This window comes from Hyaena hyaena, unplaced genomic scaffold (genome assembly GCF_003009895.1).
Source record: "Hyaena hyaena isolate Hyena2069 unplaced genomic scaffold, ASM300989v1 scaffold_207, whole genome shotgun sequence".
In the NCBI taxonomy this organism is placed as follows: Eukaryota; Metazoa; Chordata; class Mammalia; order Carnivora; family Hyaenidae; genus Hyaena; species Hyaena hyaena.
Window position 1 is genome coordinate 2147809 of NW_024080836.1, and position 22059 is coordinate 2169867.

Genomic DNA, 22059 nt, shown 5'->3' on the forward strand with positions numbered 1-22059 from the left:
GGTCAAGGCCAGTTCACAGAGCTCTGGTTCACGCTGCCCTGTTGGTTTGCGTCGCCTTCAGTTTCCTCAGGTTGAAAATGGCTTATGGGAAGATGCCAAAGCTGGGCTGACAGGAAGTATTAAGGGGCTTGGCGGCCTCTTTGTCCAACTGAAGGGTTTCACAGGGGCCGCCTGTTGCATAGAGCTTCGGCGGAATGTTGCACACATCTGTGACTTCTACTTTTTCTTCAGAGATTCTTCAATTGTGTTTGCCGCCTTGTCTCTCTCACTCTCTCTGGTACAAAGGTTGTAGGTTTCATCTGATTACATTTTGGTTTTCTGTTAAACGAGGCTGGGTCACCTTGCTCCGCAAAGCTATTTAGAATTTGCTCATTTGTTTTTTTTCTCTTTTTCTTTTTAACATGTCCACTGCTAAAAGTTAATGCTATCTCCTTTTCTTTTCACAGACCAGATGTCAGAGGACACAACATTAATAGAAGTCTGTCTTTCTTCCCTATTACCTTTCAGGGGTAGACTTTCAACCCCCTTTAGGAATTATAATCATCAGTAGAAAGAAATGTACAGTAGATTGACTTAAAAAATAAAACAAAACTTCTTTTCCTAATTCTTTGCTTTGAATTTGGGCTGTTTCATTTAACTAAAGTGGATTGGGGCACCTGAGTGGCTCAGTCAGTTAAGTGTCCAACTTCAGCTCATGCCACGATCTCACAGCTCGTGGGTTCAAGCCTCATGTCAGGCTCTGTGCTGACAGCTCAGAGCCTGGAGCCTGCTCGGATTCTGTGTCTCCCTCTCTCCTTGCCCCTCCCCTGCTCATACTCTGTTTCTCTCTGTCTCAAAAATAAACAGAAAAAGAAATTAAATAAAAAAGAGGCATCATTTGCCTCCTTGCTATGCAGAAACATAGATTATATTGTAAGCATATGAGGTACTTCTAGCTTTGTACGAAAAAAATACCTGATATCACATTGCTGTATATTTTTGAGCTTGTCTCTAACACAGTACTTAAGAGCATAGCTATAAATAAATTTACCGTATGAAAGTCATCACCATCTCCTCCTGGTACTTCCAATTAATCTCCTGGATGTGTCTAGAAAGACCAGCCCTATGCCTGCCTTTGCTCCTTGTTGAATTATATTCTCATGTGATAATCTTTTATCTGAACAAGTAACTGACAGTATACAATCCTTCAATTCAAAGGTGGTTAGAACTACATGCTTAGAAAATTCAATTTTCATTTCTGATTCAAGAATTTTATCTTTCATAGCTTTCGGTGATAGTGCAAAATTAAACATTTTATTTTTGTGGAACATAACCTCATTTGCTAGGGTTAGAGGAAGAGTCTTTTCCCTAGGTGTCATAAAACATGTTTAAGATGATTTTGACTGAACTTTAAAATTTTTAAAGAAGAGTTTGCTTCTGGGTCTTTACTTCTTGTGGAGAACGCTTGAAAACACATTTAAAAACATTCTGATGTGTCTTTTCCTTGGACAGAACGTTTTGTTCTTTATTGTTATCACAAATTCCTCTGGTCCTGGCTGCGGTACACACTTCCCTCTTTCTTTATTCCACAACTTCTGCTTTGTTTTTGTGTGTTTTTAATTCTTAAAAGGATTGCAGTTCTTAAAAAGAGAGGGAGAGGTAACTGCCACTCGCCTGTCTTCGTGGGGGTAAAATGACATCTTTGGTAACTGGATGAAATCTGGTTAGATTGAACATAACCACTCATTAAAGACTGCCATGCGCGGACGTACCGGTGTTAAGTTACTCTTGGATTAATGAATGGGCTGTAGTGTCTTCTGGGCATACGAAAATCACTGTTTAAAATCGGTTCCATCATGTAGCAAAGTAAGAAAATGTCCACACTTATAAACCAGGGACGACGAGCGCAGGGGCCCGTAGGACCAGATGGGTCAGGAAGGAGGGAAGACGACTGGCAGCAAGATCATTCGTTCTTCACTCCAGTAGTCCGCTGGTGCTGACTATGAAAATAAAGGCACAGTGTTGCCAGATTCTTTTCTTCTCTTTTCCAGATATGCCAAGTACTCCACTCTTATGTAGGTTATGTCAGGTTTTTAAGAAATTATCAGGTAACTAATCAAAGATTTTACAAACACCATACAGTCTGAATCTTCTGCATGTCCTGCTGGCCTGTGGCCTCTAAAAACCTCATCAATATGGAATATAAGTTTAGTGTTATATGAAAAGCAATTTCTTCTTAATCCACCGATTATGTGGATAATGGTGAAAGATCTGTTTCTTTTGGAAAACAGTTTATTTTTGAATCCCGTGGTCCTGACTTTAAGCCAAAGACTGAAAGGCAGTGTGGGTTGATAATTTACCCAAAAGCATGTTAAAAAATGTCAAGAGTTGGAGGTCAGTTCCTAATATGTTCTAGTGAAATCTTCAGCCTTTCTCTGTTCTGAGTCTACACTTTAAAAATCATAAATTGGGGTAAGGCGTATTAAGAACCCCAAAGAATTTTAACTTTCGTCACCTAGTACAGTAGCTTCAATGTGACAAAATTACTTTTTTTGGTGTAAATCTGTCTTTTCAACATAAACTCTATTCTTTATGTTCTTCCTTCATTAGAATGTAAATATGTTCAAAACACTTGAACCACCCTCCAACTTTTATTTCTCTAGATTAAATCATTTAGACTTCTTTAATATTTCTGCCAATCCTATTTTACTTTAAATTATTTCTGTATTTTTTTCTAGACAGGACTGGTATTATTAATAATCGTACTAACTATGAAAGAGTGATACAACTATTTTATTATACTTTATATATATATTTTATTTGGCATATATACTAGATATACAGTTTATACTATATTTATATTTTATTATACTTTATATATTTATCCAAAGTAGGTACACTTTTAAAAAATGGTTCCACTCCAAATCAGGATTCGTTTTTGGTTCTTTTCAAGCTCTTACAGCTGTTTTATACATTTTTTTTCTGCTGCTAGATATTGCCGTTCCATTGTATGTTTTTCTTTCATAAGTGTATAATCTTATCACTCCTTTATTTTATTTTAAAATTTATATCCATGATATAACCTTTCATTTTGAATTACAATTATGTCCATTCCTGAGTTAGCCATACCAGCTATCCCCGGTGTGATGTCATCTTTGAAATTAAGTATCATCTGTTCTTTCTTTATTGAAGGCAGTTAGCTGGGGTGTTTAAGAAATACTGGCTTCATCCTTGGGGAACACTGTAGTAGGCTTCCTTGACATTGAATCATGGGTAACTGTTCTTTCATAGGCCCAATTTGGCCATCTGATTTATGTGCTATGTATCCTAACAATTGAGGGGTACTGGAGAAAAAGTGCCTGTATTCTGAAGTCTGGGTCACCCAAACTGAGGCCATCTTAAGCTACTAAATTGAAATGTTTTGTCGTTTTGGATTTATTTCATGGTACGAAATATTCTAGTTACACTTGTGGTTTTAGAAAGTATTTCCTTCTCATTTGGATTCTTAAATTCAGAATCTAACCCTGTAGCATATTATGTGGGTTTGTGACACTCCCGTGGGGACCTTGGGCTCATAAACCAGCGAATGGATTATATAATGCTGCATAAATGCCGTATTTTTTATCTGACAGACATAATCTTGATCCTATATTTTTATGTTACCTAACTGCTTTAGAATACCACTTTTGAAGCAACCCATCAAAATGGAAATTGCTTCTAAAACATGTAGCAATAAATATTGGTCAAGGCTCTGTGTAATTCAGAGTGACTCAATACTTGAACACTAGTCAATTGAAATTCTCTGTTGTTTTTCAAAAAGGTTGATCATTTTTATTTTATGGTATTATGTGATCCCACTCTTTATTATTGGCCATATATTTCCTTTTCTTTTATTTAAAATTCTGTTTTCTGATTTGTCTAAGTTATATCTGAGAGTGAATCAAACCTAAAAATAGGCATAGATAAAATAAAAGTCTAAACTATTGAGAATTTATGTGGTATGGATATTTAAACTACATATGAGACCAAGAGACATATGTGGGACCCATGGAACCAGTTATGAAGAGATGAAAATCACCAAGACTTCCAGTATACAGCTTTGTCTCAGCCATGCTGCGTTTGAAATGCTTGCTGCCTGAGCTAAGATTTCTTTCCAGCATCTCATAACTTCAGCGTTGTAGTAATCATTTGTTAGGCTGCTTGCTTTATCTGCTTTTCTCGTCACAAATAATTGTTAGAGCCTCTGTGTCCTTTTCTGAAAACACGAACGGAAGATCCCTAATATTTGCTATCCTATTCTGTTTAATGGAAGAGGGTTCTAGAGTTGTCAGCTCTGGCTGTTGGTTTCTCTTTCTCCCACCCACTGTATAGTATCCCGGCTGAATAGTCCGTTGAATGCTACTTTTACCATGTCTACCTCTTTATTAGGATCCTTCTGAAGTCTCAGAATGAAGTCTCAATCCCCCCTTGCTTCTAACGCTACAATAGCCCAGTCTCATCTTCCATTCTAAGCAGGGATCTTTCTTTGTTCCTTTCCTTCCTTCCTTCCTTCCTTCCTTCCTTCCTTCCTTCCTTCCTTCCTTCCTTCCTTCCTTTCCTGCCCTCCCTCCCTCCTCTCTTCCCTTCCCTTCCCCTCCGCTCCCTTCCCTTCCCCTCCCTTCTCTTCCCTTCCCTTCCCCTCCGCTTCCTTCCCCTCCCCTCCCTTCTCTTCCCATACATCTATTATGTACACACTTCTCCATTTTTCACCTTTGTTCATGTGTTCCAAATCCTCTTCATTCTCTACAGCCAATATCAAGGGTTACCTTATGTATAACTGTTTTAGGCCACTGATCTCAATTCTAATCTTTTTCACAACTTTATCTGTAACATGCAATTTAGTTATCAATTAAATGATGCCTTATTTTTGTTTGGTATTTTACAACCTGAATGTCAGACCTAGGGCCAGGCCTTCTATTCTAAGTTCCCACATGTTGAGCATACAGTTGATCTCTTGACTCTTTCACATGAAGTATCTTTCATATGCAAACATGGACATGAATACGTTGGATTTAGAATGCTTCACTTCAGGGCAGCCTGGGTGGCTCAGTCGGAAGTGTCCAACTTTGGCTCACTTCATGAATCTCACAGTTCGTGAGTCTGAGCCCCGCGTCGGGCTCTGCGCTGACAGCTCAGAGCCTGGAGCCTCCTTTGGATTCTAGCTCTCCCTCTCCCTGTGCCCCTCCACTGCTCATGCTCTGTCTCTCTCTTTCTCTCAAATATAAATAAACATTAAACAAAATTCAAAAAAAAAAAAAAAAAGAATTCTTCACTTCAGTGAAAGTAAATACCACATAAATATCTTCTTTGTAAAGTGGGATTGTATGTTTAAATATTTTCTGACAAGTTTCATTAATGGAGACTAGTGAATAAAATAAATCTAATCCTTGGGGATGTCTTAGACTTTTATTTCATGAAATATAATTGGCACATTATGCAGTTTTCACTAAGAGTGTGAATACCTGACTTTCTAAATCATTTGTTTACTAACTCCTAACTTAGCAATCTGGGATGATGTCTCTTTGTGGTGTTTTGGTTAGGCATGTAGGGCTCTCTCACCAAAGACTTGTGAGGATTCCCTAGCTTTGATTTAACTCTGAATGCTGTTACTCACTTATTCTACTTTGAAAACAGGACTACTACTAAAAAATGAAAAGCTAGGCCATTTTAGAACGAAGAATTCGTAAACGGCTAAATTTTAAGTTTGCGTTCTTAGTCACAATGCAAAACATCTTGTTTCCTAGGTAGACAGCCACTTCATCAAACGGTAAGTGGAGTAAAATGCAAACGAATTGCTCCCGTGACCAGATTCTCTCTCCCTTGACTCTCTTTCTTGAAGAGTAGTGCTGTGGTGTGAAGTCGGTGGACCACTCTCAGTTACCTCATTTTGGAGTGAAGTCTAGTACTCTGGAAAGGAAAAGATAAATTATTCTTTGGGGAGCAATGCAGTTTACTAAGCTGTGTATGAGGCAGGGGGGTCAGGTGACCCGACTGTGTTCAAATTGTAAAAGGCAAGTGTCAATTGACAGTGGGATCTGCTCTCTAAAGTAGTGCTCAGACACTGGTGCTGTAGCTCGCAGCTGCCACTCCCTCAGAGCCACTGGGGGGACGGTTTCGTCCGGGTCGCTCACAAAGCCGGGCACGGGCTTCAGATGTTGAGCTACTGCTCGTGGAATTTATGTGAGGAATCTAAGGTGGGCTTGGAGAGCAGGGGAGATGGGGGTGGGGGACAGTTTAATTGTTCAGAATACCATTCTGTTTCTTTTCTCTTCAAAACCTCCCAGTGGCCTCTGAGAATCGTGACTTAAACTTTGTCTGTTGTCTGTTAATACTATTATTCTTAGCCAAAAGAGAACTGTCTGGGAGCATGTAGGTGTGTGTTTGTGTGTGTGTGCACGTGTATGTACATAATATCACACATTCTGATGTGTGTGTATGTCGCTATTAAGTAATGACTAGTGATTTTAAACTAAGAACTTCCAAGTCTTATTTGACAAATATAGCATATTCTGCCCTTTCAAAACACATTTGAAAAGTACTTTTGTCCCATGACACTTTCTTCTGATTATCTTTCATGTCAGCAACACTTAGCCCTTAAGAATGTAAATGTGGGGGCCCCTGGGTGGTTCAGTCGGGTAAGCGTCCCGACTTCATCTCAGGTCATGACCTCACGGTTCCTGAGTTGGAGCCCCGCATCAGGCTCTGTACTGACAGTTCAGCCTCATTTGGCTTCTGTGTCTCCCTCTCTCTCTGGCCACCCTCCTTCCCCCATGCTCATTCTCTGTCCCCCTTTCTCACAAAAATAAACATTAGAAAAAAATTTTAAAAAGAATATACATGTGATTTGGGAAAATAGCTTAATGTCATTTGAAGCCTAGCCTAGTAAATGAGGTATGAGGGGAACTGATCAAGTGAAACTGATTTTTGGCCTCAAAATAGTTGTAACTATAAAATACAGCTGGTTTTCTTGTGTTCATCACTAGAAAGTAGGTGTAATGTGATCATGTATGTGTATGAGGCAGTACCACCCGTATGTCTCTCTGCTTTACAGTTCCGCCCTCTCGGCTTTCCATAGCAATGAAACTTTAGGTATGTTGTTGTACTGCTCATCAAAGTACCACTTTTAGAAGATTGTACTTGAAGGGTTTTTTAATAGCACTAGAAAGACCGCTTTGCCATGCCACAGAAAAGCTTTCCTCTGCGTTAAGTGTACATTTAATCAACATTATGGCAATTATAGCTCTTTTAGAAGCCCTTCACCCTCTGTTTTGTGGCAGGAACTTTGTCTAGAATAAAATTGTCATAAGTAGAGATAATTTGAAATTCATCTGCCTTTTATTTATATGTCGGGATAAGTTAGGATGGGGTGATGGATTCCCATCTTTTTCTTAGTGCAGGAATCAGAGTTGCAATCTACTCTGGACTTCAGAGAGAACTTGTTAGCATTTCCACCCCCTTGAAAATGTTGTGACGCTGTTTCTCAGTCATTGCTCTTGTACCATTTGAGTAATCTCGTTGGACGTATTGACTGAGAGGTTGTTAGGAGACTTAATGCCAAAGTGAAGAAGTTCAAACTTGAAGACTGTCTCAAACAGTTCTGGACAGAACCAAGTGCCCTTGGTAGATTTTTTTTTTTAAGTTTACTTATTTGTTTTTGAGAGAGACAGACAGAGTGCAGTCAAGCAGGGGAGGAGGGGCAGAGAGAGAGGGAGAATCTCAGGCAGGTTCTGCACCATCAGCAGAGTCCAACGTGGGGCTCAAACTCAGGAAACTGTGAGATCATGACCTAAGCCCAAATCAAGAGTCTGATGCTTAATAGACTGAGCCACTGAGGTGCCTCCCTCCCCCTCCCCCTCGGCCCCGCTCTGCTTGGTAGATTTTTACATGTACTTGTTTTCTTTGGAGCTGCTCAGAAAGAAAAGAGTATCGTTTTCTTTATGTGTTCTCATGATGGATCTTCATTGGGTAGTTTATGCCACGTGTCTTCATTATAGTTCTGCAAACCTACTCCTTGGGGCGGGAGGGGAGTGAAGTCCTCTGTAATAGTCATAATGAAAATCCAGACTGTCTGAGCATACCCTGGTTTAGCCTCCCAGTTATCTGTCCAGTAGGATTGTATTTCATGTCCTAGGAAAAACCATTTGAAGAGCTCAGATATACACACTGAAGTATTCTTTCACTTCAGGTAATGATACTGCTAGATTATTAATATTGACCTAGAAGAAAAGCAGGCTCAGCCTTCCTGTGGAGGCACTGTGGACGGCCGTAAGAGCCAACCCAGCCTGCGTCTGAACCATGGGTCCTGACAAGGGACGTGGTATCTCCTCTGAGCTTTACACAGATCACGTCACCTTGGAAGCATTGGTTTTAGCCCTGGGATGCCTGTGCCAGACAGGAATTTTACCCAGGGATGTTGTCAAAGAACGTAAATGATCTGTGAAACCTCTCTCTTTTAAGTTGTTGAAGAACCTGGAAAAATTCGGCTTGGCAATAGGAGGAAAGACTTCAGGGAAGTTGTGGTAATAGTTTGTCATTACTGAAGAGCTGTGTACCATATAGAAAATAGTAGATGGCTCTGTATGTGTCATAGGAGGGTAAAACAAAAAGTGTAAATTAACTTGAAAAATGATATTTCTGATTCCATACTAAAAAGTCTACCGAACTGAGTTAAGACAGAATATAGCAATGAGAGAGTATATTCCCATACCTGCTTACGGGCACGAACGTCCATGAGGTCCTTTGGGGATAGGAAACACGATTCTTACCATCTTATATGGGCCCAATCTTCCAAAAGGTTACGTTTCAATAATGAAAATAAGCATTTTCCTAGCACTAAAGTGTTTATTGGAAATGGTTATTAATATGCTTATTAGATTGTGTTGATAAAGCCTTTTAGGACATGGAAGAAAGAGAGATCACTCTGAGTGGATAAACATGAACCTCTCTCCCTCTTCGGAGCTAGGCTGGGGGCGTACTCCTGCTAACCAGACCATTTGCTTGAGAGAAACCAAAGAGAACTGAGCTAGCAAAGGAAAGGCCTGAGGTTTATGGGGTAAATTCTACCCCTGGACCTTGGGCCTGTTACCTAACTTCTGGGCCTCCATTTCCCCATCTAGAAAAAGAAAAGTATAGTCTCAGTCATGATTCAATAATAAAACTATTCTTAGGATCCATCTGGATGCTGTTTGTAGAAGGGTTTTAAAAACTCAAAAAGGCTAGGCAAATATTAGGGATTGCTATGACATAAAATTTAATTTATTTTGCTTTTACTATGTTTACGCAAAGTAAATGCTGCACTTCTCTTGAGTTTAGTAATACTCTTATAGAGACTAGGTAGAATTTCAGGAAGAATGCCTGAAAAATATTATGTCTCTAAGTCTCTGCATTCTGTGTGTCTCTGTGTGTGTGTGTGTGTGTGTGTGTATGTGTGTGTGTGTGTTAAAGAAATTTTTGGATAAACATCATTAGGATCCTGTACTAGTAATCTGTTGTAAGGTACATCTCTTGAAGTGATAGCATTTAGACGCAGACACACCCATGTCTTGTTAGTAGAGACTTTTATCATTGATTTTTAACACTGGAAAAACATAGAGAGTGGTGACCTTGGAAATGTAAAGAGATATATTGATGGGGTAATATAGGAAGTAAATGCTGTTATGTATAACTCTGTAGTTATATGGTTAGTATTTAATATTAGGCAAAGAAGTTGAAAAAATCAACTTTAATTAAAATATGAGGGGCGCCTGGGTGGCTCAGTCGGTTAAGCGTCTGACTTCGGCTCAGGTCATGATCTCATGGTTTGTGAGTTCAAGCCCTGCATTGGGCTCTGTGCTGACAGCTCGGAGCCTGGAGCCTGCTTTGGATTCTGTGTCTCGCTCTCTCTCTCTGCCCCTTCCCTGCTCACACACTCTCTGTCTCAAAAATGAATAAACATTAAAAAAAAATTTACACAAATAGAGCAGTCTAGTTCATTAATGCATATTGTCGAGGCCTGTACTAATGCCCTATCTTTCTAGTTCAGTGGTTCTCAGCCTTGGTTGCATAGTAGAATTACCTGAGGAACCTTAAGAGCCCGAGACCGAGGCCACACCCCTAACCAATTAATTCAGAATCTCTGGGGTGAGAAGCAGGTACCAGCATTTTTTAAAGCTCCCCAGGCAATTCCAATGTACACCAAATTTGAGATCCACTTTCCTGCATCTATCTGGAGTACCATTTTGGATTTAGCAACTGGAATGCTGTTTTTGACACCGTTGTCTCCTTCCTCCCTATTTAATCTTACCAAGTTCCGCAGATTCTCCCTCAGCTGTATTGGTTTAACCCTTACCATCCCCAGTAATGCTAGTCTAGCCAAGACTCTTATAGCTAAATATCTAGTTTTCTTCTTTCAGTCCCTCCTAAATGGTATTACCAGGCAGTTTCAAACAACAATTTTTCACACAAGAATTTTGTCATTTCACTTAAGAACCTTACACTGCTTTGGCACCTGAAATCCAGGATCCTTTATAACGACACTCTTTAAAAGAACAATGAATCTTCTGATTGCTTATGTTTCCTATTGCAACACTTTATAATTGGGTGGGGGGGTGGGTTGAGGGATCAGGAAAATGAGTTGTTTTAAAAATTATTTCCCCTGTAAACATAGGGTTCTGTGGAGGAGCCTTGGGGCAGGCACTGGGGAAGAAGGAGAGGGAGATATTGAGCAAAAAGCATGTCTGGGCTCTCTTTCAGCCAGAGCAGGTCTGTTTCGGTTCCTTAATATATTTGGGTTGTGCCTAAGAATTGATTATAACCAAAAGAGTTTCACTGCTAAAAGAAAAAAACAAAACAAAACCCAGAAACAACAGCAGCAAAAAACAACTTTGACAACCACTGGTGGCTAATCCTTTCATTTCACAAGGGAGGAAACAAGGCTCAGAGGGGTTAAGTGACTCATCCCAAGTCATATAGCTAAAATCTGCCCTTTGTTCCTGCTAGTGTGATCTCTTCACTTTCTCTGAAAAATCAGAAGAAATGTCATGCCAGCTCTTGACACAGGTCCTTATACATTCAGGTGTTCAGCAAATATTTGTTGAACGAACCCTTGAATGGATGCTATTTTGTACTTTGCTGCTTCTGTTCACGTTGTTACCATAAAAAGAACACTTTTTTTTTTTCCTGAATCTCCTTTTCACCTATAAAATCAATCCTTCAAGGTATAGCTCATCCTACTTCTGCTTCAGACTCTGCCCCTAAACTCATGACCGCAAAGGCAATGTATTGGATTATATTTTCGCCCTTTTCAGTACTGTCTTGTTCTCTAATTATTTTCTGGACATCCCTCTTCTCCATAACAAGATTGTATGCCTGTGCCTTGAAGTACAGGGCCTGGCCACATACACCCTTTATATCTCTTCTGGCACAGACAAACATACTTGTTGAGTTGGATTACTGGATTGCCCTGAAGCTATAGTGTAGTTTTTAATGCTCCTGCTAATAGTAATTAAAATGCATGAAAATCAAATATCCTAAAATAGGAACTTTGAATTTTTACTCAGTAAAAGCAATGCCCTTTTATTAAGGAATTAAACAAATGGAATTTTTATGTCCATAAAATGCCTTTCCCATTAAAATAAGCTCACATTCTTTTCATTTTGACCTTTTTTTTTTTTAAAGCAAAAGATTGCAACAGGAAAAGAAAGTAGATTAAATAATTTGTGATCTGCCAGAATTTTTTTTTCTTTTCCTTTTTTGAGGTCTCTGAGTGCTTACAATCTCGGTCACTTAGCACACAAGTCCCTGAAAGCAAGGCCAAACTGCAGCTTCATGGGAAAGACACTAGGGAAATGTCCAGTCCAGTGTGAGCCAAGTCACAGTTGCATTCCCTGCAATGCTCAGATGTTCAAAGCCACATTTCCTGGCTGGATCAGCTGGAATTTTCTTTTGAAGAAAAGAGTGTTCCTGGATTGGTTTCAGGCCCTTTTCTTCACAGCGGTCATTCTTGCAGGCTCCGCAGAGCTCTTCCTAAGCTAGCAGGAAAAGTGATTCGGCCATTTTCCCTGGAAGATGTATTCACATGCGTGTTGTGTCCTGAGACACTGTATGACCTTCCCACTCAATGTCTATCTTCTTCCTCAGAAGAACACTCTAGTGTATACACGAAGATCCCATGACAGGAAGCTCAAGCATTCAGAGTTCTTGGTATCATCTGCTTTAATATAGCCTCCTTGCCATTTACTTACTGACAGCCATGCCCTGGGTCACTCAACAACTATTTATTGACCTCCTCAGAGAAATAACAAAATACTTAAGAATATGAACTTAAAGTTAGACCTGTTTTTGAGTTCTTAAGCTTAAATGATGTTTGAACATTGGAAAGTTATTTAACTTTCTGGATCTCAGTTTTATGATCTGTAAAGTGACCACAGTGACAGCATTGCTTAAGATCATTGTGAAAAATACTCAATCCCTATGAATACCGTTAGCACAGTGCCTGACATGTGGTGTGTATTTGAGCACTGCGTTACACTTAGGACCTGTTCTGTGTGATGTGTCCTGCTAAGGAAACCAGAACTAATCAGGTGTGTTTTTTGCTGCTTGGAACTCCATGTCTAGTTGGGGAGACATCTAGATAGGCATGGTTTTATTATGCAATAGAGAAAGTTCCACGATCGAGTCATAGGCAATGGGCTATGGGCACCAAAAGAGGGCGCATCTCCTTCTGGGGAGGGCTGAGTTGAAGAAAGCACAGAGAGGTGGTGGTATATCTGGATTTTGAAGACCGTGTAGGCAGGTGCTAATGGGGAATGAGGTGGAAATGCAAATGAGCGTATGTGCAAAGGCAGGCAAGCACGGGAGAGGCCGTAGGTAGGAAGAGCAGGTCAGTTTCCCTGCTTGCGTTGTCAGGGAGTGACAGCAGGTGAGATGGGCCTTGTGGTGGTGTCAGCAGGTGACCTGACTGCTCTCCTAGGACTTGCTACCCACTGCTAAGGAGCACGGGAACCACCTCACACAGGGAGTCCAGAGGTAGCCGGCTGCAGGGAAGACATGAACCTTTGTGCCCGGTGTGTTGCCACAGGTAGAAAATAGAGATAGCAAGAACCTCAGAAGAGGGTGGGTTTTATAAGAAATGGTCTGGAAAGACTGGGTAGTGTACAAAAAAGATTTAGATGGTATATGGAAGGAGACTCTTCCACCTTAATTTTGGACATCAACTATACATTTTGATAGCACACTCACTACTGCCTTATTTTTATGCCTACAGAGTCCACACTGGGTCTCAAAAGTCAGACTCTTTTAGAAAAGTGCTCTTGGAACTTTACGAACTAATTCCCTTTGGGTAAACTTGCTTCTGATGAAATGAAGAGGCCATGCAGTATAGTGGAATCACTCTACACTTCATACCCTAGACTTAGGTTACCTAGGATCTGGAATTAACTCTTTTACTGACAGACTTTGTGACCTTTCATAAGTGTCGGGCCTCAGATTTTTACTGTGTCAAATGAAGAGCAGGTACCAGACAATACTGTGATGATTCCAGTTTTTTAAAATGTTTTTTAAGTTTATTTTTGAGAGAAGGAGAGAGACAGAGTGCAAGCATGGGAGGGGCAAGGAGGGAGGGAGACACAGAATCCGAAGCAGGCTCCAGGTTCTGGGCTATCAGCACAGAACCTGACGTGGGGCTCAAATTCATGAACCGTGAGATCCTAACCTGAGCTGAAGTCGAATGCTTAACCGACTGAGCCACCCAGGTGCCCCGATGATTCCAGTTTTTAAGTTCTATACTTTGAAGTCTCTAAAATATAAGTTGTTGTATAAACAACAGCAACAACAGCAGCCCCTTGGAACTTTGAATGAATACAGAAATCAAAGCAGATGATACAGGACAAACACCATTGTTTTGTTAAGGACAAGGTCTGTGAAACTGAAGCAAAGAAGCATTTTTAGGGGGTGTGTGCAGAAATGGCCTTAAATTATGTGCAGTCAAAGTGAGGAACCAAGGAAACTTGAGGTTTTAAATGTCCCTGCTCCTCACAGACCCACCCAATAGCACAGAAATGCTGGTTTCAAAAGACAAAAGAAAGTCAGGAAGGGAATAGTTAGACTACAGCTGGCCCATTTTAAAACGTAGAAGCCACAAGTTAGCTCAGTTCTGAGATTCATTTCTAGCTCCTGGTCTTGGCCCAGAACTGATTTTGTAGATTGCACAGGGATCTCAGGATCGTTGTAAGAATTTGAAAGCCATTTCTCCCTTTTTCCATCAAAATATATTCTCCCTTAGTCATGTATATGCTGTGAGATACTGTCTTTATAAATACCCAATGTTCTACAGAAGCTCAATTTTCAATTTCAGTGTGTAAGAATTATACAAACACAATTACTCAATTGCTATTTGCAATGGTATGGACTAACACAAATTACAAAATAACCACAGACCAGTTTTTGAAGAACAAATTTTTCCGGACAAATTAAATTTCTTTCCATGGTAAAATGACAGGCCATGTATTTTGGGAGGGAGCGGGTAGAGGGTGAGTAGAGTATTTTGAATCTCAGATGATGTCATCAGTGAACTAGACATAACATGTTGAGGCTGTTTTATTGTCGGGTTGATTCCCACTCACTAGGCAATGACTAGCACCTTTAGGTAGTTAGCCATGATATACTTTCATTTAGGAGAGTATCCCAAGGTTATCTTCCATGGTCACCAGGGTGACTGGTGTTATTTGTAAAAGTCTCAGTCCAGGTGTGATCACCAGACTTTTTGGTGAAGTAGCCTCTTTGATCTCAAAATTTATTTTATTCTTATTTCCTCGACTGTTAGCAACTCAATCATAAATGTACTCAGTCATGGTGATTCTAATTAAAAATCAGGTAACAAGTGTGAAAAGCTCCCATAACTTAGAGTAGCTCAAGAAGACATGATGACTAAAGCAATCTGGTATTTTGGAAGCGATAGAAAGGAACATTAGGTAGAAACTACGGTAACTTGAATAAAATATGTACGTTAGCTGATAATATTGAACCAGTATCAATATTGGTTCATTGGTTGTGACAGATGCACCGTACTAAACTAATTTAAGATTTTAACAATACAGGAACCTGGGAGTGAGGTATACTGAAACTGTGTACTATCTTTGTAGCTTTTCTCTAAATCTAAAACTATTCTAAAAAAAAGTCAGTCACTTCTCCTTCCACACAAACCCGTTGCCTTATTCAGTCTATGCTGCATCTTGTTTTGGCTTCACACGTCTAGAAAAATGAGCACAGAAAGGACCAGGAAAAGTAAAAGAAGTGAGGGAGGATAAAATGTCTAACTGAGTTAAACTTATCTGGCTCAACAAAGAGAACAGTGTTTTGTGGTTCTGAAAATGGTTTCAGTTTTATGAAAGGCTTTCACAAATATGTCACTGAATAGAAGACAAAACAAAAGGAAACAGACTTGAATTACAAATAGGGAGAATTTAGTTTAGAAAGAACAATTTTTATATAAAAAGCTGATTTAATATCAAAATAGCCTGATAAAAGTAAAGGCAAATGTAGGAAAATGTACTTTCAGAGAAAAAGATTATCTCCTGCACTGACCTATACGGTAGCCACTCACCATATATGGCTTTTCAAATGTAAGTTTTAAGTAGTAAAATAAAATAAAGATTCAGTTCTTCATTTGCTCTAGTCATATTTCAAGTGCTCAATAGACACACATAGCTGGCGGCTACCATATTGGACTTCACCAATATAGACCATTCCCATGATCACAGAAAATTCTGTTGGATAGCGCTGAATTCTATACTAATTGACAGGTCATTGGAGTTAAGTAATTTGCAGTAAAATTATTCATATCTGACCTTGGATGTTATATATAGTTATGTTTACTATTTGCATGTCTTACTTGGGAATTCACAGAAATCCAGACAAAACTTTGAAACATTGTAGGCTTTCTATTTCACATCTTTTCTTCCCTATTTCATTCAGGGAATAAGCTTTCAGAAAAGATACTGGCAGAGCCATGCCCATTCTGCAAACCTGATGGTTCACAGTTTTCTTGAGACAGATTATTTGGCTTAAAGTAGAGCTATAAGAGTCAACAGGATATTATTGCTATCAACAGAGTTTAGCGCTAAACTCAACAGAGTTTAGGCAGAGTGGGTACTACTGTAAGAATTTGAAAGCCATCCTGCCCTCTTTCCATTAAAATATAATCTCTCTTGGTCATGTAAATGTTATGAGATACTGTCTTTATAAATATTTTATTGCATAAATATTTTGAGTGTAAGTTTTTTTTGTATTATAACCTATGGAATTTCCAATTCTGAATAACCTCTAAACTGGGATAGGAGTGCATTTCTTACATAATTCAGGCTTAGGGCTCTCAAAAGAGTGACCTCAAGTATTGATAAGATATATTTCAAGCTAATATACGAGTTTGGCTATCTGTATAGATAAAATTGGATGTTTATTTTTTAAAGCAGGTTAAGCATGGAGGTAATAATTTGTCCCCAAAATGTAAACTGAAATAGTTTTTAAATTTTCTAACTAATGACTTATACAAAGTAACACTTACTACTTTAAAATAATCTTAGTCACATGTTTCACTTTTACCGTATATGTTTTATAAGCCTAGAGAGATGGCATGGATTAGTGTAAAGCTGGATTTCTCATTCTGGGAGCACAGGCTCTTGTTCATATGCGTATTACTGGAGTCCATGAGAATTTATAACTTTATACTTTCATTTTAATGATAAAATGAAAAATGTTTTATAGGAGGAAACATAAAATTTCCTTTGATAGTGAAAATTTCAACTGAGAAACATTTTTTATAGGAGAAACTTAATGTTTTAAGTCAGCACTTCTCCAACTTGGCAATAAGTTTGTAACCCATGATAGTTTCAAAATAAATTTTCCTTTGAAAATGAGTTTATATGTTACTGACGTTTCAGAAAACTTATATAATGAATTTAAACAAACAAACAAACAAAACCAAATTAATATGTGCTCTCTTTGGCATGATTTAGCTATAGATTCAGACATAAGTAGCAATTTGATTCCAATCTGGTATAAGTTTCCAGTATCCATTTCTAATGGATTTGATGATATATTTTTTGAGAGAGAGAGAGAGAGCACAAGCAAAAGAGAGGGGCTGAGAGAGAGGGAGGGAGAGAGAGAGAGAGAGAGAGAGAGAATCTTAAGCAGGCTCCACACTGAGTGTGGAGCTCAATGTGGAGCTCGATCTCACAACCATGAGATCATGACCTGAGCCAAAATCAAGAGTCAGACACTCAACTGACTGACCACCCAGGTGCCCCTAATCCATTTGATGATAAATGTTGAAGACATTGTAAGTTTGTAGATCATGTCTGTTGATATTCTTTCATTTTGTACAAAGTACTCCGCTCCTCCAATTCTCCCAGGTATATACTTTGCAGGACAAAATTTTGTTGCCACTGAGGCATTTGACAAAAGGAACATTGAATGAACATTTGAAAATATTTTTTTATGTATCAGAGTTCTGAGACTGTAAAACTAAAGAAAGAGCCTAGGTATTCTTTTGGGTCAAGACTCAAAGAAACAAACATGGAGATGATATTAATGGAACACAAATGAAAAGAAGATAAAAAAGATGTCCATTTCTTTGAAATCTGAGATGGAAATTCAAAGTGTCCTATGTTTGTTGGATTACAAAGTGCTCTGCAGAATTCAAAATACTGGCCAAGAGTATTGCTTTGGTGATTTGTATTTCTACTCCCTGCAAAATACAAAGGATGAAACTTTTCTTTTAAGTAAAATATAGTCCTGCAAGACTATACCATAGGCCAACTTTTAAATGCAACTTAGAAACCTCAGTTGGGGCTTACAGGACAGGATCCATGGGTAAGAAGGCTGGGTTATGGGAGACATGAGATATTTTGTGAACTGCACTTAAATTTGGGAGTTACAGTTGTGAGTAGTTTGATCACTTTATTTAGCTAGATTTTCCAAAATCATTAAATATTCTCACCTGAAACATTTTATATTCATGTGTTTCCGTGCTATTAGATACTGACTCTAAAACCAGTCATTTACACATAGGTGAATATTTCTATATGAATATCTCTTGTCCATCTTGCCTCCTGCCACATATAAGTGACAGTGGCTCCCTTTAATTGAGAAGATGAGGCTGACATAGGTGAGCGAAGAAATCAACCCTCAAAGCATAACTTCACAAGCAGAAAGAGTGAAGCAGGTGTATAAGATGCAAATATGCATATATCTGGATTAAGGGGTTTTGAGTCTGGGTCAGTGTTTCACCAGACTTTGCTCACATCAGAATGACCTAGATGGCTTGTTAAAATAGATGGCTGGGCCCCACCTAGAACTTCTGATTTAGTTAGATAGTGCATAGGGCTCTGTAAGTTGCATTTCTAACAAGTTCCTCTCTGATGCTGTTGCTGATGTATTTTGAAAATCACTGGTCTGTTGGAAGAATTTATAGATTCCTATGTAGCTAGGTCCACAGCTCTTATGTGCATAATGTCACATCTTCCAATTGTTACTATTCCTACTGTGTGAAAACTATGTGTCAGATCTTACAAAACAAGAACAAACACAAACATACTCTTTCAGTTCAAACAGAGCGATTGGAAACAGGAGGCACTGAAGGAGTAAAAAGCAAAGAGGAAACTGGGGTTTATCCAGGGCCTGAGGTATCTATTTTTATTAATATTACTCCAGTTCTTTTTGGATCAGTAAGAAGAGACTACGTTAACCCAAATGTAGCATGAAACCAATTCATTGTTTTGATTTTATATAATCTTCTAAGATTTAAAGAATAATTAATATTTATTTATTTTAAGAGAAAGAGAGTGAGAGAGAGAGTGTGCACGTGCTCAAGTGGAGGAGGGACAGAGAGAGGGAGAGAAAGAATTCCAAGCAGGCTCCGTGCTGTCCCCACGAACATGACATGAGCTAAGCTGTGAGATCATGAACTGAGTGGAAATCAAGAGTTGGGTGCTTAATTGACTGAGCCACCCAGGTGTCCCTCTAAGATTTAATCTAAGAACACTTATGTACATAAAGGCTTTAAGGTGAATGTGTATTATAGTTTTCCTGAAGGGTCATATTCAGAAGCTACTATACATCCATCATGAGTAGTGAATTTCAACCACTACTCAAGTGGATTTCAACCAAGACTCCAGTTACTTAGCTCTTCTTCCACAAGCTAATTCTGTACTTCTCAGAAAGCCTTTTAAATACTCAAGTGCCTCAGCTTTTGTATCTATATTTAAAGAAGAGGTCTCATTGCTTATTTTTTGTCAGGAATGTTGTATATAGCAAACATACACGTGATGGTCATGCAACTCTTTGAAAGGAGGCACTAAAGAAATCCAAAAGACTGCATTAAAATCTTCTTAGATCTACTTTCCTATAGAATTCCTCGATTCTACTTCAAGGTTTGTTTATACAAAAAAAAATAATAAATTTTATTCAACTTTAAGGTAATCTTCAAAATATATTTTACCACAGCCCCCAAATCACTTCAGTTTTGTAAAATTAAACAATTGCCTACATCACTCAAATTCTAGGTCAGAGTTGCCATTTTGATTTCGGTGTCGCTTCTTAAAGACAATTAACACCACTGGCAGTGTAAGTATGAAAACAGCTTTGGAACAGAATTGTCTTTATCAGCCTTCTCTCCATATGAAATCTGAAGCCCAGCAATATCAGCAGTAGCATTTCTTGAATGCTAGAAGTAATGGAGAAGTCATGAAATGGGGCATTACCTCAGTAGTAAATTTCTACATTAGAAAAGCTCGGCTATCTGTGTTAAAAAAATTGACAAATAATACCCTCAGCTGGCACAAAACATTAAGTATGAAAAGCTCCTCTTTCCCACCTGCCCTCAAGAGACACTGCATTTGACTTAGTGAAACTAAATTCTTCTTCACTCCTTGTAGGTCACTGCCATTTACATACGCAGTATGATTTAAGGGAGGCAGGAACTGAGAGAGAAAGGAGAAAATCAGGGGTCCTGTTGGATATTTAATAGCTGCATTCGTCCGTTCATTCCCTATAATATCAAGTATCTCCTATATGCCAGACAATAATAATGAGAATATTATCAATAATATATTGACATATTAAACAGTAGCTAGCTAGCAGATGCTATATGATCATATTACATGTATTACTTTAATTATCCAACACTTTATAAGATAGATACTATTATTTTATCCATTTTCAGAGGTGAAGAAACCGAGGCTCAGATATGGCGAAACAACTTTTTCATGGTCATTCACCAAGTAATTGCTAGAGGCAGAAGCTTGTGCTCCAGACCGGGCTGTCCGAGTCCAGACTGCGGGCTCCTCCTCCTGTGCTATATTGCCACTACACTGCAGGGTGCAGAGCCATGAAAATACAGTAAAGAACAAAACAGACACCATCCCTGCCCCGGAAAGCATATAGTTTTAACCTATCTGAGCTTTCGTGTCCTCTCTGCGGGCTGGGATAAGTTATGGCACAGTGTGCCTTTGTGACTAGATCTTTTATAAATCCCAGGCAATTAAACGAAGGCTTTAATGAAACCAGCACATGTAATTGGCAGAGTAATTTCTGAACATCTCTTGTCCTTGGGAAAATGCAGAGCAATCTCGGAGAGTTCACTGAACTTGAGCTCGTGCACTGAAATCTTGGGGTAAGGCTCCATCTAGGATAAGATGAAGCCATTAGAATGGACTATGTTTATATTCTTGACTTAAAAATTCTCCTTGTCAGAGGAGAGTCAGCTGTCAGATTCAACTTACTACAGGAAACCGCGGAAATGAAGTCTGTTTCTATAGCTCTCTCCCCTTGGGGACCCAGTGTCTCAAGACAAGTACATTTCCATTTGAAGAAATCCTTAAATGAATCCCACACCCCAAGGTAGGGGTTTGTTTACACTGTGCAGAGCCAGTTGCCTGGCTCCACAGTTAGGAGGGTTAATTCTAACACTGCTCACCTGCATCTCTCCTAACTAAGCCACTTCATTTTGTTTTTAATAATCTTTCCTTTTCATTAGCTACTCACTTCCTGTCCTCACACACCTATTTGTGTTTATTTTCTAGCCAGAAATTCTAACCAGTTGTGCATTTAGTTTAAAAAGGCAGCAACAACAATATAAAATGCACTTTTGTGGTTTCCTGTTGTTTTTTGCTATATCTCTTTCCTCCTTGGAAAGATACAGAAATGGCGGTTTAGAGAAATTAAGGCTGAATCAATCTCATATCCAAGGACGTATGCAGAGTGAGAGAGGATAAGCCAGATTATAAAACAAGATTAAAGTATCCCAAAAATACGTGTCTGGTGCAAGAAAGATACTGTACTGAAGACTCTGCACCCAAGAGACAGCACGTATAATTCTTTGACTCTATGAACAACGGAAGAGTTTCAGCTTAACTGTAAACATCATCACTGATCTTTTTTTGCCGTTGTTTTTGTTGTTTTGTTACCCTGTCTGGCAGAAGCGTGAGCATGGAGACAAAACAGTAACTACAGCACTTTGTTTTTAACATAGAGGATTTTGCCTTGAATATCCACGAGGTTATATATGGAAGCTTCTTCAATAAGTCAGTCTTCAAAATTTTGTGAAGTACCTAATGTGTGTCAGGCACTGTCCTAAATCCCTGGAGAAGCTTACAGTCTAATTGGAGGAGACACAGAATGTATACTTGAAAATATAACTAAAGTGGGGCGCCTGGCTGGCTTAGTCAGTGGAAAGTGTAACTTCTGATCTCAGGGTTGTAAGTTCGAGCCCCACGCTGGGTGTAGAGGTGACTTAAAAAATTAAAATCTTAACAAATAATTAAAAAAAAAAAGAAAATACGATTACTGCATTAAAGCCTTTCTGATAGATTCTTCGTAGGGGCACTTTTTTCTATAAACATGTGCCCCAAGCTCATCCTGTAATCTCTTAGCTTTCTAAAGGGTATCATAGGACCATAAGATATGCAAAATTTTCATCATAAATCTTGGCAAACAGATCAAGGATTCTCCTCTTTAACAAAACTGATCAAGTAGAATTAAAAAAAAAAAAGCTTTGCTACATCGAAC

General features: G+C 38.9%; 1 protein-coding gene across 2 annotated transcripts in view; it reads left to right on the top strand.

The window, feature by feature from the left end:
- Positions 1–22059, top strand: part of FIGN (fidgetin, microtubule severing factor) — a 127136-nt gene that overhangs the window by 42960 nt on the left and 62117 nt on the right. The window lies entirely within an intron of this gene.